Source organism: Vespula vulgaris, chromosome 10 (assembly GCF_905475345.1).
Source record: "Vespula vulgaris chromosome 10, iyVesVulg1.1, whole genome shotgun sequence".
NCBI classification, from domain to species: Eukaryota; Metazoa; Arthropoda; class Insecta; order Hymenoptera; family Vespidae; genus Vespula; species Vespula vulgaris.
Genome location: NC_066595.1, coordinates 7,730,588 through 7,746,085, shown reverse-complemented (window position 1 = coordinate 7,746,085; position 15,498 = coordinate 7,730,588). Strand labels below are relative to the sequence as shown.

Below are 15,498 nucleotides of genomic sequence, written 5' to 3'. Positions count from 1 at the left end.
TCTGATATTTTGTAAAAATAATCAAAATAATTTCTTATTAAAAAATAATGAAAATGGTTTAATACGTTTTGAAACTCAATGCATCGCTATAAATCGCACTGAAGTGTTGAAATGCGAAGTAAGACGATACAAAACTTCGATATTATCAATTCAAGTAATCAATAATAATTTATCGAAACATACAAAAATTCATCGCGAACCTTATCTACGAATGTTGCTTCATAACAGAAGAAGAAGAAAAAAAAAGATAATAGCCTTGATAACGATAAAACTTGTGCGATATTAAAGCGATAAGTATATAAAAGAAACAAAACGTACTTTTCTTCGAGAGTGAAACATTGTAAATGAAAGGATGCTTCGAACGCTACTGCGTTATTGCCAGAAAACTATTATCTCGAGTGCGAGATCTTTTACTAAGATGTTTACTAAACTAGCTCGACGAGAGATAACGTGTTGCAATAAATATCTTTATCGAAGTTGTAGCCCTATTTTTATGAATTTAATAATCAGAAAGAGAAAGAGAGAGAGAGAGGGAGAGAGAGAAAATATGAATTTATTTTTCTTCTATTACGATTCTACCATTACGATTAACGCCAATTTTTTCTACTATTTTTTTTCTACTATTTTTCTACAATGTTTCTACTATTTTTTTCTACTATTTTTACATACCACTTTTGTATTAATTAATACGCCTTGATCGAGAAATATTCGAAGTATTATATAATCTTACGTATTTCATCAAAAATTCAATTCTGATATACCTTATGAATGACCTTTGCTAGGATCATAACGGATTTGTAAATCGTCTTTTTCACGCATAATTTATCGTTCGATTGATCGCTCAGCTTTTATTTATTTTTTCTATTTTTTGTTTCTTCTTTTTTTCCTTCTTTTCTTCTTTTTTTCCTTTTTCTTTTTATCGACATGCGTTTCTATACGTTCGTTGGATTCACGCAAACTTCTTTCCCCTATTCCCTTATAATAAATGCACAGGTTATTATTTCGCGCGTATAATATTGATGGCGTTATGAATGTTGCATGGAGGGGTACGTGTCGTCCTGAGCATAGCTCGCAGGGGGTGGAAACCAGCTAGAACGTTGGAAAGAAGAAGAAGAGATACCAGTACGAAAACGCATGCGCCAATGCAGGAATGGTATTATTGATCTCGAAAGGGGCGGTCTACGGAACCCTCCGAACTTCAACGACGTGTCCACCCGGTCCTAGCACCCCTGTACTATGATTTTTAGAGTACGATGGACGATTCAAATATTCGACGACTCTTCGCGCCTAACAAATCATCATTATTTTCTAAGATCATTTCTATAACGATTTGTGATTACTGTACCGATCGTAACGAGCATTTTTATACACAATGAACATATATTTTTCTATACTTAGTTATTTTATATTGTATCATATTATTCAAATATCTATACGTATATTTATCTTTCAATTTCCTCATATAAATATGATATTTCTCTTTGAGTATCCTCACATAATAAATTACTTTAGAAATTACGTTAAAGTTTGATTATATTATCTTATCTTGGAATATTTTTTTCCTCTTGTTTTTACACGAGCACCGAGAGCGCAAGAACTCTTGACAAAGCAATAAGAGAAGAAGTTAGTAAGCGCCTTAAGTGGCCGCACCTGCGTCTTCTACATCCCCTGCATATGCACATTCACGCATGTACCATCAACACGAGAATTTCACTCCCACCAAAAGAAAAACTTTATTCGGAGATCTCTCTGACCAGCATACCTCCTACTCAATGGTATTATCATTACTTTGTTTTTCCACGTAATATGAATGCCGATACTTTTCCTTATTTGACGATCATATTTTATACGAGTTAAGAATAAGTATCGTTTCTGATTATTTTTCTGCGAAAATATTAATTTTCTAACAAAAGATGATTATTCGTTCCTTTTTTTCAATAACTATTAAAAACTTATCTTTTTTTTCTTCATGATCATGCTTTAATTTTCTAATTTTAATTTCCTGACAGAAAATTATTGATATTTTTTTTTGACAAATATTAAAAATTTATCTTTCTTTCTTCTCCATGGTCACTGATTTATATGTATATCACCTCTTCCTTCTTCTTTTTATTTTTTTTTGTTTTCATTCTCATCGATATTAGAACAACCCCGAATGGGTCATGTCAATTCGAATAAAATATCAAATGATCCATGTGTGAATTTTTTTCAAATCTTAGAAATTTGCTCTTTTTATCTCTCTTTTTCTTTCTCGTTAGACATTAAAATCGAATAAAGTATTTACATACGTGCGCGATAAAATTGAGCTTTCAGGGATTCGTAAGAGAACTTGTTATATTCTTTTTGGCATCGGTCATTTTATTTATTTTCTTTTATCTCGTCACCAAGTAATGTAAATCGGGCTCATTGTGCGGCATCCTTTCTCTCGTTATTTATGCACTCGCCTTCGGAGTAATTGTTCCATCGAAGGGACGTCCTTCACAGAAGGAAGAGTTTCCCTTGATGTGTACCGCCAACTAACGCAGTGCCCTCACCGAATCCCTTTCCATCACCATGTTCACTCTTTTTTCTTTTTCTATTTTTTTTCTTTTTTTCTTTCCTTCCTTCCTTCCTTTCTTTCTTTCTTTCTTTCTTTCTTTTTCCATGCCAAGAATTCTAATTACAATTTCGGATTAACGATCGATATCTTCTCGTTCGTAGATTCTAAGAATTATTACAAGTATAAAATAAACGAATTTTTTTTTTTTTATTAAGAGCAGTGAGAGTACCGTTAGCATAGTTAATTGACTAGATGTATCATTGAACGAGATTGGAATCAAATTTCCATTTACACGCACTTATCGGTATTCTACGCGTTTATGCAGGCGTTCTTAATTACTCCCGTACTTAGCAGCGAAACGGACTTAATGAGCGAACGTAATGTGTGGGTAATTGCTAATCGAATTTCGACTCGAAGAACGGGAGAGAGAGAGAGAGAGAGAGAGAGAGAACCGGAACCGTCCTCTTTGTTCGCCTTACTGCCATGTAACTTTCGTACTGTATTCTGGTAATGCTTTTAATTACTCGAAACCGATTCGAACGTACGACAGTATCATGGATGTTGTCCTCTGTCAATTTGATTTACAATCTCCAAATTATTTAATGAACGAAATACACATAAAAAAAGGAAAAGAAAAACAAAAAGAAAGAAAAAAAAATAGAAAAAAAGAAAAGACAAGACAAAAAGAATTCGACTATCAGCTAACTCCGTGCATCATACATCAATGTCACTTAAAGTCAGACTAATTTCTCTTAACGATTTCTCTCGCTAAAAGATATCACTACGTACGATGAAATTTCTGTCGAGAATTAAACGTTCTTATTTATTTTATTTTATTTTATTTTGCTTTTTTTTCTTCTTCTTCTAACGACGTTCTTTGCCGTTATCACGATACTACAGCGTTGCGTTGCGTTAAATATGTCGAGGCAGAAGCGTGGGCGTATCGACGAACGAAGTGCCACGTGCAATCTCCGAAAAGCGCAATATAGGGAAGAGAGTTATGAGGGCTACCCGTGAATGCGAGCCATTATTCCGCGCCATAAAGCGATTTCCACGCGTGCGCACAGAATTATGTTTTTACTATTTAGCATTACCCAGGATATCTAACGGCCGACAGAATTCTTCTTTTCGATCGATACTGAATGAAAAAGGAAGATATCGATGCTTGATGTTAAGAAGATTCTATTGAAAATCCTATAAAAGAAAAATAACAAATATATATATATATATATATATATATATATATATATGTATATAAATTAATACGTAAATACAAATAATAAACGTTATAATAAATCATACAATATTTAAATATAATATATGATATCGAATCGTAAAATTGATATACACATTATCGTTATTGTTTGTTTCTAATATTTATAAACTCTCGAAACCTTTCTCCCGCGCGCTGCATTTTCTTCTTTTTCTCTTCTCTCCCATCGTCCTAACTTTCTCGAATGTAATCACAATATGTATGAGAAGGCAGAAGACAGAAATCCGTCGAGATACGAAGCTCACCTAGCACTCAGTTCTCTCATTGGAATTGCAACTAGTCCCGATTTCAGGGCGAACTACATACATTATTCCACGCCCACCGACGGTATAATTTTACGCAAAAGCTTAACTTACTTGTGTGAGATTTTTCTTCCTATTTACACCCTCGCAATAACGTAAGGCTATAGAAGACCAACGATCGTTCTATAAAATGATAATGACGTTTGAAAGAATGGTGTTTCTAAGAATAGAAAAAAAGGAAAATTGGGTAAATTCGAAATCTTCTTTCTTTGTCGTTCTTTATCTTTCTCTCTTTCTCTCTCTCTCTCTCTCTTTCTCTTTCTTTTTCTCTTCGTATAAATATGGAGCGCGGACAAAAGCTTCTGGGTAAATCTGTCTAGGCAGGACGAATAATATCCGTCGTATTTTCCTTAGCTTCGCTGAATTATTATACGATTCATGTTTCGAATTGACTTACAAAATACAAAAGCGGAAGGAGAGGAATGTTATTGTACGGTGGCGGGGATCAACATGGGTACGAAGCAAAGGAGATACAGGAATGAGCTCCGTTATACCTTCAAGGTGAAAGCATATATTTTTATAAACAAACATTTCATTACTTTTGTCAAAATTATCGATTCAAATTTAGACATTTATTATGCAAAGTGTCGAAGTGTAAATGAATGAAAAATAAATGTCTTGCTGTTACTCTTCAAATTTTTCAAAACGTAAATCGTTTAGGAATTCAATATCTTGAGATTAAGGAAGTATAATATTATCGGTCGAAAAAGCTAAGTAATTCGATTCCGGTATTTTGGTGATTCTGCTCGAAGCAATTTGTTCGGTAAGACGAGACACAAGAGGGTCGTTTTTTTCGCAATTAAATACATCAAAATGTTTCCTACTGAAATCCGTAGAAAAATTTAGATAATTCAGGAAAAATCAAAGGATATCATCTGCTGTTACTAGAGGGTACTAATAATCGACCTTGAACATATCTTCCGGTGAGTCGAAAGGGAAAAGGTAACAATGAGTAGTAAGTGAAAGAAAAAAAAGAGAGAAAGAAAGAAAGAAAGAAAGGAAGGAAGGAAGGAAGGAAGGAAGAAAAAAGGAAGAAGGTCCTCAGTTTCATACGGTCGAACGATCAGAAGGAATACCTATGTGTTAGGTAACACACGCGGAGAGATTCGTCGATCCTCCTGTCCGGCTGATCGGCTTGCCGACTTTCGAGAAGACAGAGAGAGAGAGAGAGAGAGAGAGACAAAGCTGGAACCAATAAAAATGCCCGACATTCTCCGTTTCTAACGGCTCACAGGAGGCTCACGGAAGGCTCACAGAGCTCAGCACGCGTCCTCTTTCCCTCTTGCACCTCCATATCCTTCTCCTCTTTCTTCTTTTACTGCTCCTCCGTTCTCTTTCCTTTTCGATCGTGCGCGACTTCTCCTATCTTTCCATTCGTTGCCTCTTCCTTGTCTCTTCTCGAAGCCCATCAAAGACTAACCAAATATTTGGCGAGGTCTTCGGTGACCCTTCCAAAGGAGAAAACGGAATGGAAGGAGTACGTGGAAGGAGAGGGGAGGGGAGGGGAAGGGGCAAGTCCATCGCTTTAAACGTTACTGTTTGACCTTCCGAGAACACGGGGGTCGAATGGAAACTCTCTTTTGTATCAAGTTTGGATTGCGTCGCGATGAGATCGAGTTAGGAAATGACTCTTTCCTTCTCTTTCCCTCTCTCTCTCTCTCTCTCTCTCTCTTTCTTTCTCTCTTGCTTTTTTCTATGTCCTTCTTTGAAAATTGTTTAATTCTTTAAATTGACCTTTCTAGAGGATCAAAGTCCTTCTCTTTCTTTTTTCTGAGGGGAGATATTGGGAGAGAGATAGCGAACGAGACGATGAGATAAGGATGCTTTACGGATGACAGTAACAACAACAACAACAACAACAAGAAAAAAGCAGAGTTTTTCTTTACGTCAGATGTACCATGTCGAAGCGATAAGTCATTTTGTAAAACCAGGATCAGAGATGGAAAGAGAAAGAGAGCGAGAGAGAGAGAGAGGGAAAAAGAGAAAGAGAAAAGAATGATCGAGAGAGGATCAGAAAGACGTAAGAAGAGTCGATTCTTGCTCGAAGCTTTCTCTCTATTTCACTGCTTCTATTCTTCTCCATCGTCGCTTTTCTTCGGAATTCCACGAAGTACGGCCATTGATTGATTCCTCGTTAATTAAAGGAGATCCGTACGAAGTTATACACCTTCGAGCGAACGAGCGAAAAGAGTACTGGGAATCGATCGTCGAACAAGAAAGTCCAGTGATTGGGAAAAAGACGATCGAGATTGTTTCGAGGTAGAACGTGCCGATCGAGATCATCTGCCCTTTTCCTTCTTCTCTCTTCTCTGTTCTCTTTCTCTCTTTCTGTTTCTGTTTCTCTTTCTCTTTCTCTTTCTCTTTCTCTCGTAGATCCTCTTTGCTTGGTCGGAAACGTTCTGCATAAGTCTCGCGGGGATGAATATTCATAGGAGGATCGAGAGCGAGATAAAGAAAGAGCCGATGAGGACGAGACAACGAGAACGACCGCTCTCGAGCTCGACTCTGGAATCCGTCGAGAAAAACTCTCGCGACTTTTGATTTCTTCTCGAAGAAGCGCCATCGGCATCCTGCGCATACGTCGCGAAGAATGCAAGAGAGATGGAGATAGAGATAGATAGAGAGAGAGAGAGAAAGAGAGAGAGAGAGAGAGAGAGAGAGAGAAAGAGCGAGATCTGAAAGGAGAGAACATACAATTTTATTAGCAGAACTATAGCGAGAAACGATCATCTTGGAACGTGAAAAAATGAAAAATTTGTCGGTCGAGCTTAGCTCGAATAAATAATTCAAGGAGTATCATTGACATTTTTCTACGCAACCCCTCATTTACACGATTTATCAACGTACATACATTCGAGTTCATAACGAACTCGTTCCTCGAACGATCCCAATGATTACCATTTCTTACAACATCGAGTCATCGAGATCTCTATCGCTAATCCAACCACGTACCTGTTTTCCGATGTAATTAGGTATAGCGATTTGGCTTCCTCGTTGAATTTAAATGTTAATCGATTTATTTATTAGCACGTAGAACGAACTTATGTCTGGGATTCCGTTGATCGTACGAGGAGAAATGCAAGGATTCGAGTGTATCCTCTTAACGAGCGAATCGGCCTGACCGTGAATACACTAAAAACTATATTTTATCGTGGCGATAATAATTCCACGGAGAGTATGACGAGAGCGGGCTACGAGTTCGCGTCAAAGGCGTGCTTAACATTTCATTGCCGAGCGTGAATCGATGCGAAATGAATATTGTTTTTCTTTTCCCTTTCTTTTTTCTTTTTCTTCTGTTTGTTGTTTTTTTAATTTTATTTCCCGTAATAAAAATAATTACAGTTTCGAATTTTGTAAAGTTTGCCTCTACTTATTATTAAGAAAATGTAAAAAACACGAGATAGCAATCTCTTTTTTGGTTCACGTACATCGATAAAAAGCTTCTTCTCGCGTTTTCGTAGCTTCGATTCGATTCGAGTCGATTCGATTCGATTCGATTCGATTCGATTCGATTCGAGGAGCATTCAATTCGCTAACGAGCGACCGTGATTAGACGGGTACTGTTCGAGGGATGGATAACCCTCGCCATTCACCCTCTCATTACGCGCGTGCCCCGGTAATTTCACGGAACAGTCAGTCTAAATTAGCCGAGCAGTTTATACGCCACGACGTTCGAGGCATACCTAGCGAGTTTGAAAAGAAGTCAACTCGAACCTACGAAACTTTTCTTCTTTTCTTTATCTGCTCTTGAGGATTCAAGAAACGTGTCGTGCAAGGAACGAATTTTAATAAGCATTAACTTCGATTATTTGACCTCTCAATACGTTTGTTTGATTCGACAGAGAATTCTGAAAAAGAAAAAGATCAAGATGAGAACAAGATGAGAACAAGATGAGAGAGCAGAAGAATAAGAAGAAGAAAAAGAAGAAGAAGGGAAAGTGTTCGGTAGATTGCTTCTGATAGATAATAAAGAGGGCATTTCCTCCAAGGGATTGTAGCTCGATCGTAACGGTACTACTGACCTCTTCCGATAGATATTAAAAGTCATTTTTCCGAAATAAGAAAATATAACATGTTCGAGGATTAAAAGGAAAATTTCCATTTTTCCTACGTTCGACGTTATCTTCTCCATGATGATATATTTGAGGATTTTCTGGTCGATCATGGACGCAACGCGTGACTTTTTATCCTCGCAAAGTATCGATAAGTTTAGGAAAAAAGCTCGACTAGAAGTGAAGGGTGACTCGAAACGGTGCTAAAAGCAAAGCGGAGGGCTGGAAGATGTTAGAGGTTGAGGGTCGGAACGCTGGCGAACGCTGATAACGCGCTTGTTATGTCTCGAAAGTCTCGCTTTTGGGATTGGAGGAGGAAAGAGAGAGAAAGAGAGAGAGAGAGAGAGAGAGAGAGAAGCTAAGAGGGGTAGTTTAATTAAAAGAAACCTTCCGTTTGACGGAGCGAGAAAGCTCGAATTCGCTTTATGTTCGAGTTACAGGCGTCTTTTATGACGAGACTACCCCTAGCTTGTTCTTTCTATCCATCTGCGCTCGCTAGATAGGCCTAAGAACACTCGGCATTATTAAGTAATATGAACTTTTTTTTTTTTTTTCCTTTTTCCTCCCTTTTCTATCTTCTTTCCTTTTCGTATCCCATCCTTTATGACCTCACTTTTCCCGTAGGATTAACTTTTAAGATTGCGAACTAATTGTAGGACTTATGAAATACCTGATCTATTAAATAATTTTATTATTTTGTATCTCACGATTACGAATTATATATATATATATATATATATATATATATATATATATGTACGTATTATATATATTATATACATATGTACGTACATACATATACATCTTAACGTGACGAGCGCTTAAACAGAAGTATAGCTTCGACCTTTCCTTTACTGTAAGTATTTACAAAGAAATGTTTACAAATACTTAACTTTGCTCGTTCTACAAAGGACGTGACCGAAAGTGTGTACTTACATACATGTGTATCGATAGGTTGTACGTTTATCTATTATATTCTAAGAAAAATTTTCTAACAAAATAAAATATAATATTAATTTATTATCCTCTTGTGTCTTTCCAAGGAAGAGGAGAGAGAGGAAGAGAGAGAGAGAGAGAGAGAGAGAGAGAGAGAGAGAGAGAGAGAGAAATAAGACAAGCAGCATTTCTCTTGAAAAGAAAGAGGCTCGTGTAGACCCCGCAAATCATCCCTAAATCGAGAAAGTTTGCCGACGCGTAGCTTCTCCCACTGTTGTAGTTTCGTGCCTCGTGAATGCGTCTTCTTTTCGCATCTACACGTGCTCTCACTCGTATACGTATTAACCTACATATACTTTCGCCAATGCTCGTCATGTGTTCTGAATAAACGACGCGAACTCTTGTGCCGTGGCACGATCAAACTGCGAGGAAAGATTGCGAAACTCGCGAGGGAAGTCTCGTGAACATAATTTTTCTATTGTTTGCGCTGACCAGTAACCATTACGAATTCCGGAAGAAACACTGGCTAGCGGATATCGTATGACGAGTCCTATGTATGTATGTATATATGTATATATATGTATTATATATACGAACATACGTATATACGTATGAGAAATTATTACCAAGAGAATTTATAGTTCTCGGTTAACACTAAATTATACTTCTTTTTTAGTCAATCTCTTAAATTCTTAGAGACTTATAGAACGCTTACAGATAGATTACAAAATGATCCGTTTCGCAGGCCATTAAACGAGCGGCTTTTAAAATGTTACTCGCGATAAAAATCACCCTAGCGTAACGTACGCCCTTGCTCGATTAGCATAAAGGGTTAGAATGGATTACCTCGTGCGTGCTACAACAACATGCTTTATGAGCCTTGAAGCGCGTGTAACAGGTAGACGAACAGGTGATTTTAACGTGTAACGTAATAATGGTTTACCTGAGTGACCCTAGGGGTTTTCCTTTCCCCTATATATATATACATATGTACGTAGGGTTAGAGAAGAACGAATGTATAATTTCCATTTCGTATTTATATACATATTTAAATCCATACCTTCGTTGTTAACTCGACTAAATAAGTACGTTTCCGTTTATCCTTTGTAATCCACTACGATCGACTGCAAGTGATAACTGTTGAAGAAGAATCATCGATCACCATTCGTCTCTTACATATTTTCTACGAACACGAATTATTATTATATCCTTCGTCCACCGCATACGATTTTTCCCCTCTTGCTGTTCCTCGACTTCCGACGATCGAATCATCGATTGCTAACAACTGCGTTCAATCGTTCGGAATAACGATGACCGCCTTGACTTCGGTAAAAGGAGCTATGTCTACGAGTCATTCGGTACTATTTTTATTTTCATATGTCGTGGGAAAAGAAAAATTTATAGGGATTCCTTTCTCATCCTTTTTTTATTATTTTTCTTTTTCTTTTTGTTTATTTTCACTTACGTTTTGATTATTTTCTCACAAAACTCTGTGTTCCTTGTTATGAAAAAGAAGGGAAGACATCTTTATTTACGTAAGTTTTAAATAAAAATGATAAATGATTCGATGTGATGCAAGTAAACGAGCAGAATGAAACGAAAAAGTATATATATATATATATACGTGATATCTATATACTTAAGGTTAACGTCGATCGTACGATTTCATTCGCGTAATCCATTCTTAAGTAGCGTCTTCCCTTTTTCCTTTTTATTTTCTTTTTGTTTTTACGAGAGATCCCAACGTTCATTCGCGCTAGTCGTTGGAGATAGGATCCAGCTTTATTATAGATTGACCCCCATACTCGAGCCATACTTTCTTTCGGAGAGTTAGCCCTGCTCCTCGTTCCCTTCATCCATCGAAAGTTGATCACCCCCTTTGCTTTTCGTTGTGCTCGTGAACACTCGCTCATCTGGACACCACACCCCTTGAATCATTTATCTCGATCGTTTGCATCGAACGAGAAACTCCACCGTGAACAATCAAATCATTCTTTCTCTCTCTCTTTCTGTCCCACTCTTTCTCTCTCTCTATCTCTCTTATCATTCAAAGTTTACTTTACGATATTCCTCGAGGAGATTGTAAGAAAGAAGAAAAAAAAAAAGAAAGAAAGAAAGAAATAAGCATTCTTGGTGTGACGTTAAAGGCAAGAAAAGTAAGGTCGAAGGAGTAAGAAAATGTATCCGAAGAAAGGCGAGGTAGAATCGAAGACGCGATCGAGGATGGGGAGAGAGGGAAGGAGAGAAACGTCGGCGGATCCGAAAGCTCGCCATCTGTGAGACACGAGGTAGTTGGGTAGCCAACGGAGGAGGACGGAGGGATGAGAGATGGAAAGGGGGAAAGACGACGGAGGGACGACGGAGGGACGACGGAGGTGGTTTCCTTCCCCCGAACGAACTGGTGGGGCTTTCGTGCGGCAATCAATGCCGTTGAATTAACGCCTGGCTGCCCGTTTGCGGGAGAAGTAAGATTAAAAGAAAGAAGAAACGATCGGCGACTAGCTCGTACCGAGCACGCTTCGACTCTCTTCTTTCTCTCTCTTTCTCTCTCTCTCTTTCTTTCTCTGCCTGTTTCTCTCTCTCTCTCTCTCTCTCTCTCTCGTTCTTTTCCTCTCTTTTTCTCTCTCTCTTTCTTTCACGATACTCGTAGTGGAACCTTCGGAATGTCTATAACGCCGTTCGAGTTTTTCTTTTATTTTATCGCTTGCTTAACCTTCCGCTTTTGATCGACGCGAACAATATCGTCTTAATGCTCGAAAATACGTGTCTTCCGTAATCCGAAAGTCCAAACGAATGTTGAGAAAAATTATTGAGAAACGTTGAGAAAAAGTTTTACAATTAGAACGAGCTATGTATGATTTGATTTCATAACTTTAATCTGCGACTTTCGATAAATAAATAAGAAAATCATCTCGGTTATCGGTTTGTTCCAAGTTTTATTGTTGCTCCCTTGAAAACTGTCAACTCTTTCGGTTTTATAAGTATTTATCGCGACACGATAGTGTTATGTGTGTTCCATCGAAGAACCGATCGTTCTTCGAAGGTATGTATCATGTAGAGAAACCTTTGCTTTTTACGTCGGACCTCGTGTAGCCGCAAAGTATTGGTTTATCGGCAGCTCCGATGGTAAAACCTCTCGTCGAAACCGCAATGTTTGTCTTGCAACGCGTTCTCCTTCGCGCGATAAATTCCGTCTTTTATCGGAGCCATTGTAATTTGAGAAAAAATTTTAAGTTGCCTCGAAAAAAATCTTTATCCTTTTCTTCCTCATTTCGAATCTCATTGTAGAAGACAAAAGCGTAGACATTAAAATCGAAGGGTCATTTCGATGGAAAAGGTTTTTACAAAAATTGAAAGCAAAAGAAATCGCGTTGGAAAAAAGATAAGTGACAACATCGATGGGTGAACTGCTGTAGCTGCGAAAGTTCGATTAGGAAGAGAGTAGAGATGAAATTGTAGCTAGGTCCTCGTTTTGTTTCATGATATATCGCGTCGAGCTTTATGGCTAACACTTTTCTCCTTACGGATCCACGGCCGTATCATTTTCGAGACATGCTGGAAGCTCGTCTCAATCAGAGTGGGACCAGCTACCACCCACGGTGTGATTGGTGGTAGCAATGGATCATTTTTTAAGTCCCGTTGCCTGCACCCTCTCGATAAGGGGACGCCCTTGCCCTCTCCCATCTCGTAAAAAAAGAATCCTTCTCCCTTACCGATTCGAGGGAGGGACTTTGAATCGACTTTAAAGGATCGACATTGGCCAGCGGGTTGGGTTACGCGTTTTGCATAAGAGAGGCGCATGTGCGAGCCCTTTTATATACCACCGACTATTTTTAGCCCTTCTCTTCTACCCTTTAAGATTCTAGCCCTTCCCAATGGATATGTAAATGCGAAGGGCAGTACCACGATTCTACGTTGACCAATCGTGCTCATCCGTTAGACTCGCATCCTTTTTTACTTTTCACTAGAAATTCTTACGTAAAATAATTTATCCGTATAAAAAGATTTACAAAATCAGATCGAACTTCATTATTTCTATCGTTATAATTATTCTATACGACATAACTTTTATCGACGTATTGCAAATATCAATTTATATTAACATTAGGAAAGCATGACTGACGGAGGAGTCTTTGACGAGGGCTGGGATGATAAAACAATTTTCAACGTGCTATTGGTCGGTGCGCAAGCCTACGTTTTACGTGCGGATCGCGCATGTGTACGGACAACCCTTTTTAAGGACTGCCTCCGCCCTTTCCATTTTTAAATTTAAAACGTCATTGTCGTCCTATCTAAAACTCCAATATTACATATTTATTTACATTATTTCAATAAATATTGATTTTACATTCTACCAAAGATAAATCTTAGTACGTTCGTAATATCAACGTGAATTCTTTGACACGACAATGGTTTCGCATGGACGAACCGTTAATTCCACGCTGTTCCTGATTGCCTTTACCACTGTTGCTATAGTTACCATGAGGGAAAGACGGGTAGTATGTGCAGGAGAGTATCGCGAGGATCGTACGGGGGAGTAAACTCTAGGGGTGGTTAATGAAGCCAAATCCGTTTACGATGAATACTATGGGAGTGAGAAAGGAAGGAGAGACGGTTCGTTAGATGGTTTGCATCGACACGAAAATGCGATGTCTCTTTGTTATAAAAACGTTTACTTGGAATTTTCTACGACGTTACGGTGATGTCGAAACAATGTTACGATCTTAAAAGCCTCGATTCTTTCTCTCTCTCTCTCTCTCTTTTCTTTCTTTCTCCTTAGAACGTTAAAAGTAGATCTTCGCGTTTACGTTCATCGTGCGAAGAAATCGGCCGAGGAAAAGGTTCGCGTGCTTATACAGGGTGGTTCGTCGATTTCGAAGAACACCAGGGGTGCCGTTGGTAAGCGAAATATCGCGTGCGTACGCACAAGAGGCTTCTTCTCATCGTCGAGGGTTCGTTGTAATCGTGCTGCTGCATAAATAAAATCTTTCGAGGGTAAGTATCTGTCATCGGACAAGCGTACAATTTTTTAAATTATTAGTAAAATTTCGTAATGTTTTATTCTTTTTTTTTTTCTTTTAATGAATCGACTATCGATATAAAAAGAAAATCTATCTCGATTGGGGCTCGCGTGAATCAAACGATAAAACTAAAGTGCGATCAGATAAAAATCATGACAGCTTATTTTCCGGTAGTGTCCCATTAATAAACATGAATGGAATAGATTAGCTCGCGTTCTCTTTTCTTTTTCTTTTTTTTATTCCTTTTTTTTACCTCGATTCCATCTTATTCGAGCCTCGCCGCTATCGAATTATTCTTTATTTCCGAGTTGCCGAGTAGACGCTCGTGATACGTCACAGCCGGCGAATATATGAAAATGCGCATACACAGATACAACCAAACATTAGCAACAGCAGGAGGAATTACTAGTAATTTTTATACGGAACGTGCGCCGACGTAGGGTAAAACCTACTCTATTCTACTCTACTCTTCGGTTTTGCTAATTAGGAGGCACCGTCGGTAGTACTAATGAGTGGATGTAAACACGAGTTTGCACCGGTAATTACTACCTCCTTTATTACGCTTATCGTCAATTTCTTATCAATAATCGCGAAATCGTTTGACTTGAAAGAAAAGAAAATATCTTGCCAGTGATACTAAGTGCCGCCCATTTTTAACGATGCTTACCGGATTATTCTTATTACTCTTCCACGAACGTAGAAGGAAAATAACATTTTTGATATTTTTCTTTCAAAGCATTGCCGTATCGTTTTAGGAAAGAATCGCTTAGCAACCTACGACGAAAAAGTCCACAATTTCCGAGGAGACAAAGCGAGATTCGAGATAGAAAATCGGCAAGAAAAATAGCACGACCGCGAGAAGAAAGGCTGCGCGGCGCTGGATAGAGTGTAGAGGTGGAGAGATGTGAGAAAGAGAAAGTGCAAGATGGGAGCTCGCACGTGTACATTAATAGAACATGGTGCTTTTCTTCGCAGGAAACGTGGCAATCGTCTCTCTTTTCGGTTTTAGAAAAGTTACCGGCAAAGTAAGAGCACGGACAACCGCGTCGCGTTCTTCCCACAATTCCAAGTAACTTTGCCGTCTTTCGTCGTACTTCGTTTTTGGCACAAGGAAGATCTATCTTTTTCGTAAGCGTTGCTTCTTCTTCTTCTTCTTCTTCTTCTATAAGATGTTACTCTCGCTAGAAGAAAATATCTTTAAAAAAAGAGATAAGAAAAGTCTCTGGGACGTTTGAACGATATTTTTCTAATTATTACTACGAGGAATAAAAGATATATCGTCCGTTCAGATTTCGTAATGGAGACGACTGGAAAGTAAAAATAAAAGTTTCGAGAATAAAGCAATACCTTCGATCTCACTCGTGATCCTCCGTTG

At 38.2% G+C, this 15,498-nt stretch overlaps 1 protein-coding gene across 11 annotated transcripts in view; it reads left to right on the top strand.

Annotated features, from left to right (window-relative positions):
* Nucleotides 1-15,498, top strand: part of LOC127067200 (zinc finger protein 99-like) — a 47,687-nt gene that overhangs the window by 12,414 nt on the left and 19,775 nt on the right. The window lies entirely within an intron of this gene.